The sequence below is a fragment of the Schistocerca nitens genome, chromosome 3 (assembly GCF_023898315.1).
Source record: "Schistocerca nitens isolate TAMUIC-IGC-003100 chromosome 3, iqSchNite1.1, whole genome shotgun sequence".
Classification (NCBI taxonomy): Eukaryota; Metazoa; Arthropoda; class Insecta; order Orthoptera; family Acrididae; genus Schistocerca; species Schistocerca nitens.
In genome coordinates, this window is record NC_064616.1 from 550,539,753 (window position 1) to 550,552,653 (window position 12,901).

The following is a 12,901-nucleotide window of genomic DNA, read 5'->3' on the forward strand; positions in this document are numbered from 1 at the left end:
TGTGATATCTAAGCTGTTTAAGGATTAAAACACAAATATTAATTATACAGGGTGTTACAAAAAGGTACGGCCAAACTTTCAGGAAACATTCCTCACACACAAAGAAAGAAAATATGTTATGTGGACATGTGTCCGGAAACGCTTACTTTCCATGTTAGCGCTCATTTTATTACTTCTCTTCAAATCACATTAATCATGGAATGGAAACACACAGCAAAAGAATGTACCAGCGTGACTTCAAACACTTTGTTACAGGAAATGTTAAAAATGTCCTCCGTTAGCGAGGATACATGCATCCACCCTCCGGCGCATGGAATCCCTGATGCGCTGATGCAGCCCTGGAGAATGGCGTATTGTATCACAGCCGTCCACAATACGAGCACGAAGAGTCTCTACATCTGGTACCGGGATTGCGTAGACAAGAGCTTTCAAATGCCCCCATAAATGAAAGTCAAGAGGGTTGAGGTCAGGAGAGCGTGGAGGCCATGGAATTGGTCAGCCTCTACCAATCCATCGGTCACCGAATCTATTGTTGAGAAGCGTACGAACACTTCGACTGAAATGTGCAGGAGCTCCATCGTGCATGAACCACATTTTGTGTCGTACTTGTAAAGGCACATGTTCTAGCAGCACAGTTAGAGTATCCCGTATGAAATCATGATAACGTGCTACATTGAGCGTAGGTGGAAGAACATACTGACGAAACTAAAATGAGCTCTAACATGGAAATTAAGCGTTTCCGGACACATGTCCACATAACATCTTTTCTTTATTTGTGTGTGAGGAATATTTCCTGAAAGTTTGGTCGTACCTTTTTGTAACACCCTGTATGTCTGTAAGAAAGTGTGTACTTCCTTTGTATTCAAAAGCCGTTGTAGATTGAAAATTGCTTTCAAATGCTTTATATTTACTATAATGACATCATTAAAAATAAAAATTGTGGCTCAAAAAATTAATGTACACAAATTACTCGTACATTTAAGACATATAGCTCGCAATTTACTAAATAAAGTGATCAAATGCTCTTGGAGAATAGTGTAAATTCTAGCAATATCCATGTTGAGGTTATGTGACCATGTTTCCTTTCAAATCAATATGTTTTGGAAAAGGATTCTGTCTTGAGTAAACACAAATTTCTTCTTTTTTTCCACTCGCACGTGGTTCAGTAAGGTGCAGGGGCCGGGGATCACCCTGTACTGTCGTGAGTTGCAGTGGTGCAATGTGGAATGGGTTGATGCCTGTTGGACGCCCATGGAGGCATTAATAAAACGTCATTGACAATCTAGAGTTTATTGGTGCAAAATACAAGATTTTCTTCATTCACAGCTGCCACCAGAAACCGCAGTCAGAAATGCCACTCGTCATCCCCGTATGCGCCGCACCGTCTCGGTCGCTGCAGAAGTGGACGCACTGATCGTCCAGCGAGGTCAAGAGGCTCTCGTCACGGCTTGGCCGGTGTTTTCGCACTAACAGCTTGGGAAGTGGATAATAAGGGCGGTCTCACTGACATCACAGACGAAGGCTCAATAAGCGTCTACCGGCTTTGCACGTGTGCAACGAGGGGCTGAGAACACGCTGTGACCTTCGACAGGAATAAGGACTGCACCGTAGAACTGCGTAGATGGCAGCCTCGGCAGGCCCCCGACCCCCCGCCCCCCCCATTCAATGATGAACACTGTTGACCGCTTCCTGGAGGTCCCTCGACCCGCCAGTTAAATCATCAGACGGCCAGCTGGTTGAAGTCGCCCGCAGCTTCCCATCAGTCTGGACTCGAATGGCAGCGCGGTTTGCAGTGGGAGTGTCCTCTAGGTAGAACTTGCTGTTCCATTAGAGACTGAAGATGGTCTCGACGATCAGAGTATAGACCAACATAGGTCCCTCCTCAAGGCCAGGTGGCTGCAGACTTAGTATATTGAGTCAGCATACTAAATAGTTACCCTTATTTCTAAGTTGCACCATATTTTCCTCCTCTACAACACTATGACGGCATTCTCCTTCCTTTATGATACAATTCTGCTAAAATAATAATTTGCACACTCAAATCTTACAGTTATAGCAGTTGCTTTCTTGTGCCCGCATCACAAGAAACTTTAGTAGTCCTTACTTCTTGTGATTCTGCCTCATTACTAACCCGTTTTGTTCCCTTCTTGTGTTACCAGGGGAAGACTACTAAAATTCTACTCAACAGCTAATTCTGTTTTTCAGAGCGTTCTAATCTCCCCTCCTTTAACAGATCCATATCAGATTTGAGTGGAGGTATTCCTGAAACAATCCTAACAAACAATTACAGAAAGTTTACAGTGAACATTTTAGTTTTCCTCTTTGCTCCAGTTGAGCTCGAACCCAAATTTCCTCTGTTTATTCACATTTCTCCTCAGAGTTTAGCTCACTCATTGACTTATCTTACTTTTATTTACTTTTTCGAAGTCATTACTTACTTACTCATATAATACCGTCTCATAACATAGTCCACAAACACTCAAGTGTAGATCACTTACTCGTCGCTTAATTAGCAGACTATTACTTTCACTCTCAGTTAATTACTCCTTATTCACAAATGATAAATGAATAATTTTGTCCCGTTTCTACACATAGACATCACTCCATTAAATCACCATGTCGAAGATATTAAAATAAAATTACAAAACCTCTTCCTCAGCAAATCATTCCATGGCAGATGGTTTCATTTATTATGTTTACTTTCAACATCTTTCATTGCCTATCACTTGGTAATGTAATCCACTGTATTGGAACACCGTCTGGAAATTTGTCTTTGGAACAAAAGTTTCCCTTACGTTTTCTCAATACCTATATTCATAATACAATGCTTACACACAATGCTTACGGTACTACCACATACAACACACTGATCGGTAGTTCCAATTATTTCCAATACTTCGAAACTAGTTACAAGTCAACTACATCTTGAAATGCCAGGCTTTCTTATACCATTTCTTTTCAAAACCAACCTATTTGTGCTCTTCGCACTTTTATCTTGTACACTGAATCTTAGTGGTGCAGTATGTAGTTTAGGTGGTTCTATTTTCACAATATCACTTCCTTTCGAATTGTAACTGTCACCTTTGGCTCAAAGAATACCTCCCTGGGTTTGAATGTGCATTTTTTCTTACCATCATTATCTATAATATTGCAAGCATCGTTAAAGACACCCTGATCCTCAGGCATACGTTCTAGAAAGGATCAGTCTTTTAGGCTCGATAATTATCCTTCCTAACATTTTCCCTCCTCCTTGTCCTCTTCCCTCCCCCCATTTGGAGAAGGTGACATCCCCACCAGTGGCAACGAATGTGCGTCTGTCGGGAAAAAAAATGCGTCTGTACTACTTAATTATCCAGAACATTCGCAACACAACAAACATCATCAACAGCTTCCTGTGTACTCGCCATAGTATCTACCTTAAAATTACCGTTTACAGTTGCACTGCACACGACGCAAAAATCAGTGGCAGGTGTACTTCCGTGTACATTTGGCACAGACCCCTCGGCCTCAAAACAACCATTATCACCCAAAGGATTAGATTCCACTGCTCCTAAATCAACATCCCTTGTGTTGCTACTCACGGACTCATATATTTCCGAACAGTCCACACTTACTTCGTTCAGCACTACTGCTACACCAGACTCCACATTCCCACAAGATACTGGAGTTGATACTACTACATTACTCTCCTTAACAGCACAAAGCATAATGTCAGTGCCATATTTTTACATCCTAATATTCCCACTGTAACGAACATTTTCGGAAAAGTCACGCAATGCATGTCAACTGATATAAATTCATAGCAGACACCCACCCACGACCTGAAAAATTAATTATAACCGCTCTCTGAGGAGCATGTCGATCGGTCGGAGCTTGGTAGTTTGACAGCCCACCCAATCATATTAAGAATATAATGGAAAACGCAGCAAAGTGAGGTTCCCTTGTCAGATGACCTCGCACAGATATCACTTCACTTCATCTTGCTTGTTAGTCAACTTCAGTTCCTGTCGTCTCGTCTTTCGGTCACTGTTGCCACTCCACCATCTTCGTCAGCCTCAGACACGAGCTGATCTGATGCGTTTGGGGGGACTAAGAAAACTTTTGGAACAGCCAGCCATTGATACTTCAGTCACGGACAGCTGTTGTATATTGAGACCGAGCCGTTACCGTATGAGGTGTAGGGAATTTCAAGTCAAATTATAATTTTACAATCTCACAGCCTCACTCTGAGGATTTGCTCTGTAAAGTCATGAACTGCTCGCTTCCAAAAACCACAACATGGGTGACGCATTACCTTCTATAAGTCTACGACCCCGTAGTAAATATAAGTATTACCTTCAATATGTCTACGTATTATGTAAAGTTCCTTTCTAAGCTAACCAATTTCACAACAGTCTCTCAGTACTTGAGTGATTTATTCTCAGGTTTCCCTGACCGATTTATCAGGTTTGCATTCACACAGGTTATCAATATTAAATGTTATTAAGAAGTTGACACGTGTTCCCATTATTGTATATGAAGAATTAATAATCAGTGCGAGTATATGAATATCATTTTGCCTTGATGGTTAATTGTCTAACTTAGCTTATGCAAATAAACCCAAGTAATTAGAATCAGTGCGTCACTCAGCATTTTATCGACCCCTCCCCGACAAGGATCTCACACCATTAATGAAATCGTCCAACCAGCCTTTCCGTTTTTTCCTGCTGATTTCAAGGTTGAAAGGTTTAATTATTCAACGGTATTCACGCAAACTGTTGGTACAGGTATGCTACACACAGATATTTTTCCTCAACAACCCTCTAAATTTTCGTGTTGTCTGTATTCATACTTCGTGCTTGCGTAGACATAATTGCATGGCTCAATTGAAACTGAGCTGGGGTTTCTGACTCTGAGATGGTGGCCCTCTCAGAATTACACTCCTGGAAATGGAAAAAAGAACACATTGACACCGGTGTGTCAGACCCACCATACTTGCTCCGGACACTGCGAGAGGGCTGTACAAGCAATGATCACACGCACGGCACAGCAGACACACCAGGAACCGCGGTGTTGGCCGTCGAATGGCGCTAGCTGCGCAGCATTTGTGCACCGCCGCCGTCAGTGTCAGCCAGTTTGCCGTGGCATACGGAGCTCCATCGCAGTCTTTAACACTGGTAGCATGCCGCGACAGCGTGGACGTGAACCGTATGTGCAGTTGACGGACTTTGAGCGAGGGCGTATAGTGGGCATGCGGGAGGCCGGGTGGACGTACCGCCGAATTGCTCAACACGTGGGGCGTGAGGTCTCCACAGTACATCGATGTTGTCGCCAGTGGTCGGCGGAAGGTGTGTGTGCCCGTCGACCTGGGACCGGACCGCAGCGACGCACGGATGCACGCCAAGACCGTAGGATCCTACGCAGTGCCGTAGGGGACCGCACCGCCACTTCCCAGCAAATTAGGGACACTGTTGCTCCTGGGGTATCGGCGAGGACCATTCGCAACCGTCTCCATGAAGCTGGGCTACGGTCCCGCACACCGTTAGGCCGTCTTCCGCTCACGCCCCAACATCGTGCAGCCCGCCTCCAGTGGTGTCGCGACAGGCGTGAATGGAGGGACGAATGGAGACGTGTCGTCTTCAGCGATGAGAGTCGCTTCTGCCTTGGTGCCAATGATGGTCGTATGCGTGTTTGGCGCCGTGCAGGTGAGCGCCACAATCAGGACTGCATACGACCGAGGCACACAGGGCCAACACCCGGCATCATGGTGTGGGGAGCGATCTCCTACACTGGCCGTACACCACTGGTGATCGTCGAGGGGACACTGAATAGTGCACGGTACATCCAAACCGTCATCGAACCCATCGTTCTACCATTCCTAGACCGGCAAGGGAACTTGCTGTTCCAACAGGACAATGCACGTCCGCATGTATCCCGTGCCACCCAACGTGCTCTAGAAGGTGTAAGTCAACTACCCTGGCCAGCAAGATCTCCGGATCTGTCCCCCATTGAGCATGTTTGTGACTGGATGAAGCGTCGTCTCACGCGGTCTGCACGTCCAGCACGAACGCTGGTCCAACTGAGGCGCCAGGTGGAAATGGCATGGCAAGCCGTTCCACAGGACTACATCCAGCATCTCTACGATCGTCTCCATGGGAGAGTAGCAGCCTGCATTGCTGCGAAAGGTGGATATACACTGTACTAGTGCCGACATTGTGCATGCTCTGTTGCCTGTGTCTATGTGCCTGTGGTTCTGTCAGTGTGATCATGTGATGTATCTGACCCCAGGAATGTGTCAATAAAGTTTCCCCTTCCTGGGACAATGAATTCACGGTGTTCTTATTTCAATTTCCAGGAGTGTATGTAAAAGCCAACAAACAAAAAAAAAGAAATACATTTAAATACACAAATAGCATGTAATTTTTATAAAACAACTTCATGTGTAAATGGCAACTCTTAGCTCTCATTATTACATGTTTAAACGCAATGGAACGTACTCATTGTCCATAATAAAATGCGTTGCCCGTTCCAAACGGTTCCAATTCACTCGCATGCTCTGAACATCATAAGTGATCATTTCCTTCTTCTTATACATACAAATACAAGTAGACATCTAATAAAAAAGGATTGATTCTCCATGACCCTTGCAATAAAAAGAAATGTGAACAAAAATAATGTACTGATCAGTCTGCTTGTCGACGAAGTTGCAACCTTGTAGTAGTTCAGTCATTTTTCTCAAGCTGGGAGCAGATGTGGTTCCTCTGTCACCGGCTTATAGTGGCGACACATCGTTCTGGCACCAAATTTAGACACCACGCCCACGAAGACGACTGTAGGTCACTTCCTGGACCCGCTGGTTAGGCCACTAGAAAGCCTGTTGTCTTATGTCGCCCAAAGCTTGCCATCACTTTTGACTCCAATGACAGCACTGCAGCTTGCAACGACTTTGCGTCAGAGACTGAAAACTGTCTCAATGACCAGAGTATAGACCAACATAGATCCTTCCTCTGGTCTGGATGGCTGTAGACTAATAGAATCGTACTTCCACTGTATCAGGAGTAATATTTATGCAGGTCCGGTACAGGTACTTTACCCTGTGAATCGGTTCTGTCACCTTGTTTGGTTTTCTTGGCTGACCAGCTTCTCTCGTCGCCCTAGTTTCAGCTGAATGGTGACTCAACTTCGCCTCCTTTCAGGAGTGGTGGCAGATGTATTTTTCAGAATCAGTATACTGAATAGTTACTCCTTCGTCCTAGGTATGGCATCTTTCTCCACTCTTTGTGGTCAACGCAACGATGACATCCTTCTCTCTCTATGATGTCATTCTGCTACACTGGTAATTTGGTTACCTAGCCTCAGCAGTGTGTTGCCATTAACTCTATCGTGTTGTCAAATCACATGCAACATCAACAATCCTTCCTTATCGTCATTCCGCCTGACTGTTGCATACTGACCTGCTTTGCCTCGCTTCTTGTGTTATCAGTGGGAGACTTGTATAGTTCTAATCAACAGCCAAGCCTGTTATTTTGGGGTGCTTAAGGGCTTTTACCATCATTATTGGGCTCCACTTATTTTCTTATTAATAGTAGTGTTGTTCCAGCAGTTATCTGATATCTGCAGTAGAGTTTATATTTCGGTACAGTTCGTCATCTGCAATATTTGTGGTTTCCGCATAGTCATGTTTCTGTGAAACTGCACTTGCATACATTCACAGTATCAGTTTTAATGACTTGGGCGTTATCTGTTAAAGAGAGCATTTCTAGCGACAGAATCCAGCAGGAGGATGAAGTACCATCACTCTTCAAGATATAGCATAGTCCTAATTTCAAGGTTTCTTCCATTTACCACATGTAATATACTTGTTAGATATTGAATTAAGAATTGCATCTGGATTGCAAAGAGGGTATTCCGTCGCCAAGCCAATGAAAAGGTCGCCGTACCATTAGACTATAATGTCGTCGGACGCTGCATAGGCTGTCACAGTGGGTGTCGAGAAAACCTTAGAGAAGACGTGCAATATCAGTGCATTTGATCGCAACAGGTTCTTGGATACTTGATTCTTACGACATTACATGTCCAATAGGGTTATTGGGTTACTACGTCCCATCGTGCCAAGAATGCAATATCAGTACCTCGATAGGGAGAAATCCGCTTTCACCAGACTTAGATGCCGTGTGTACAAAGTATTGATGAATGCGTTCGGCGTCGATTATTGTAGATTTTAATACTACGAAGTAGGGTGAAAGTGCACTAAAGCTTTCGTCAGAGCTACGCAGAAGCAGCCGCTTCCAGAACTCCTCTCTTATGGCATCTAGATAAACGGACACTCTGTATGATTATTATAGTAAAAATCTTCAGTGTCATCAAAAGAGAGCTGTTAATTTTCAGAGTCGATATCACTAACGATTATGAAGTGAGAAACGATCACTACCAACTTTCACTCGGTTATATCTGACCCGGGGATCGTCAAAGTTGGATTCTACTCTTTTACAACATTCTTCTTTCGTTCCTAGAGAGTCTCCTGTTTCACCATATCAAATGGATTTTATTTGACTGCTCACATTACTGAGGCAATCGTTATTCAATACTTTTTTCTCTTACTTAAATGGTATCATTGCTCACTGTACGTGCAATGGCTTGTTGAAACAACATTAAAATGATAGATTAAGCTTAACTGAATTGATAATTATAACATTCTGGGGCACAATGGTGAAGAACGCTTGAGATTCTGTACGACTATATGGTGGCGATCCATTCTTTATGGATTAATTTCTTACATCAAGATTCAATTACAAACAACTAAAATTGGAAGGAACACATACAAAACGTTGTGGAAAAGGCTAAACAAAGACTGCGTTTTATTGGCAGGACACTTAGAAAATGTAACACATCTACTAAGGAGACTGCCTACTCTACGCTTGTGCGTCCCCTTTTAGAATACTGCTGCGCGGAGATAGGATTGACAGAGTACATCGAAAAAATTCAAACAAGAGCAGCACGTTTTTTACTATCGCGAAACAGAGGAGAGAGTGTCACTGAAATGATACAGGATTTGGGGTGGACATCATTAAAACAAAGGTATTTTTGGATGTGGTTGTCACGAAATTACAATCCCAAATTTCTCCTCCGAATGCGAAAATATTTTGTTGACACCGACCTACACAGGGTGAAACGATCACCATGATAAAATAAGGGAAATCAGAACTCGTATAGAAAGATATAGGTGTTCGTTCTTTTCGCTATACGAGACTGCAATAACAGAGAATTGTGAAGGTGGTTCCATGAACACTTTGCCAGGCACTTATACGTAATTTTCAGAGTGTCGATGTAGATAGAAAAAACCTTTCGGATGCTCTTACTATAACAATGTCTCTAATGAGAGGAAAACTGGTGATTAATCAATATTTGTGAAATATTAATGTGAGTGAATCAACTGGAAAGAAGCTCTAATAAAATCGACATTTATTACATCGGCCGGAAAGAGTGGCCGAGCGGTTCTAGGCGCTACAGTCTGGAACCGGGCGACCGCTACGGTCGTAGGTTCGAATCCTGCCTCGGGCATGGATGTGTGTGATGTCCTTAGGTTAGTTAGGTTTAAGTAGTTCTAAGTTTTAGGGGACTGATGACCTCAGAAGTTAAGTTCCATAGTGCTCAGAGCCATTTGAACCATTTTTTTTTTTTTTTTAATATCGATCTGCTCCTCCGCACACAAAGACAATCGTTACATCACGAATAAACATTATTTTACTATGATACCTTACACACAAGAAATATTTGTCCAATTGACTGTGTTAATCAGAAAGAAGCATCTGTTGCATGGGCATGGGATATGATGCTTTGGAATTCCTGAAAAATGTTAATATTGGATCACCCCAATTAAACAGTCACACAACTGAAGAAGAAAATCTAAATCCGGCATTCCTAGTAAAGCCAAGACATTCCGATAAAACCTGATCCTGTGAAAGGTTATCAAGCATATAGGGATTCATTATACTCACGAACATTAGTACCATGCGATTAAAGAGCGGGGATACGAACAGATAACTGAGCCACAGCCAACTCGCAGAAATAAGACACGTTAATTCCAACAAAAACTGTTACAGGAAATTATTATGAGAGACGTAGGGTTTCAATTAACTCAGTCACATAAGCTCTCTCTAATAGAAAAGATCTATACGCGCAAAACGTAGATTCGAAATCTCATAGTAGTCGGTGCCACACAAAGTCAGCTTCAGACGACCGAACATATAGTATGGAAAGAAAAATACAACAGACAGTGCGTAAATGATAATGCCAAAACCCGCTGAAGGCGATTAAATGAAACAATAGTACGTGGAATTTACACTGAAATTTAAACTTCTGGAGAACAACATGGGGAACCATATATCGTGCTACACAAAAATCCATTACACCGGAAGATTTCATTCACAATGACTACACGCCCTATTAACACTCCACGAAACCAAAGTTGTTAGTAATTATAGCAAGGAACAAAACACTGATCTTAGCAACTAACTATTGCGATAAGCACAGATGGATGGCTACTGCATAAGGACAAAGCACGACCGCAAGATCTTACATTTACTTAGACTCAAACGCGAGCGTCACTAGAAATACATTATTATTTAATAACTTCACATGAATGTACAGATACTGTCATCCATAATAACATTCTAACCGACACAAAGCAACTCGACTTAGGCTAAACCATGTTTCAGTGGAACTGACATACACCTTGGCGAATGCCGCATGAGTGTCACAAAAAAACCAACCTCCAGGCGTGCGTTGGAAACGGAGCCTTGGTTTTTGCATGGAGCAGGAAAGCTCTGGATCTGCCACAGCTGTGTTACTTGCCTCTTGTATGGAGCGAAAAAAAATTGTTCAAATGGCTCTGAGCACTATGGGACTTAACATCTATGGTCATCAGTCCCCTAGAACTTAGAACTACTTAAACCTAACTAACCTAAGGACAGCACACAACACCCAGCCATCACGAGGCAGAGAAAATCCCTGACCCCGCCGGGAATCGAACCCGAGAACCCGGGCGTGGGAAGCGAGAACGCTACCGCACGACCACGAGATGTGGGCTATGGAGCGAAAACAACGAGGTTTGTGTTGCTACTGTCTGAGGCAAAGAAATTTCACTGATCTACCCCAGTACATTTGAAAATTTACCCACACGTCCAAATCGTACAGACAGACATTCAGAGCCTGGTAAGGGAAAAGGAACAGGTCGCTGGTCTCAAACGGAAAAAACAGCAGAGTTCCATTGTATTCTTTCCCCGAGTACTGGCACATGCTTAACTAGACAGAAAAAACAACAAATATCCGGCATTACCAATGCATGAAATCATAAATTATGATCGGGATCATAAGACGTACCCCTTTAAAGATTACTAAACAAATTGATGACCCCATCCTCTTAGGGCAATTAGAAATTGTTATTGACATGAAATATCTTATAAGGGAAAATAACAGAAGAACAACTGTTTTGAATGGATATGAGTAAAAATGACTAAATACAATGAGAGCAACCTTTTCACAGAGAGCTCATGACAGAATAGAATAAGAAGGGATGGTTTAGGAAGACATCTGACTTGCAAGGAGCATAGGCCCACTGTAATAACGAATAATGTATCAAACGATAATTTAATCAAATACAGAGAATTAATGCAATCCATCAAAGATCACTCACGCCGAATCAAATGGTTCAAATGGCTCTGAGCACTATGGGACTTAACTGCTGTGGTCATCAGTCCCCTAGAACTTAGAACTACTTAAACCTAACTAACCTAAGGATACCTTACACATCCATGCCCGAGGCAGGATTCGAACCTGCGACCATAGCGGTCACATGGTTCCAGACTGTAGCGCCTAGAACCGCTCGGCCACTCTGGCCAGCCACGCCGAATCCAGTTGCACTATTGCAATACGCTGAATGAAATATTTTAAGTAATACAGTGTCTCCACTCCTGGTTTAATATGAAGACAAGGAAAAAAATATCTGTGCACACAATGACATACCTAACAGTTCACTCAGAGTGGTATTTTAGTTAATGTTGGATCCACTTTTGTTATGGGTTTTCAGTACAGCATCAACAGCACACAGTGGGAAGGCCGCAGCTTAAAATGGAGGCTAAAAACGTTAGAACGAAACAGAACACGCTCTGCTGTTTTCGAAAGACATATTGCAAATTAAGTATTAATCGGCAATAATTTTAGGAGGTATGTTATATGAAAGTGTTTATTTCTTTCTGTACCCGATGGTTGTAATTCAACTAACGGTGTTCCGAGTGCTGCAGTGCGGGCTGTATACAACACAGGATGCTGAAACATCATAGGCATATTCATAAGTCGATGCACTCGCAGAGTACGCTGAAAAAATAATAGATACACTATCAGCAACTGACTAAACCAGAGGTTGTACAGAGTTTTAGGGAGAGCATAAGGGAACAATTGACACGAATGGGCGAAAGAAATACAGTAGAAGAAGAATGGGTAGCTTTGAGAGATGAAGTAGTGAAGGCAGCAGAGGATCAAATAGGTAAAAACACGAGGGCTAGTAGAAATCCTTGGGTAACAGAGGAAATATTGAATTGAATTGATGAAAGGAGAAAATATAAAAATGCAGTAAATGAAGCAGGCAAAAAGGAATACAAACGTCTCAAAAATGAGATCGACAGGAAGTGCAAAATGGCTAAGCAGGGATGGCTAGAGGACGAATGTAAGGATGTAGAGACTTATCTCACTAGGGGTAAGATAGATACTGCCTACAGGAAAATTAAAGAGACCTTTGGAGGAAAGAGAACCACTTGTACGAGTAACAAGAGCTCAGATGGAAACTCAGTTCTAAGCAAAGAAGGGAAAGCAGAAAGGTGGAAGGAGTATATAGAGGGTCTATACAAGGGTGATGTACTTGAGT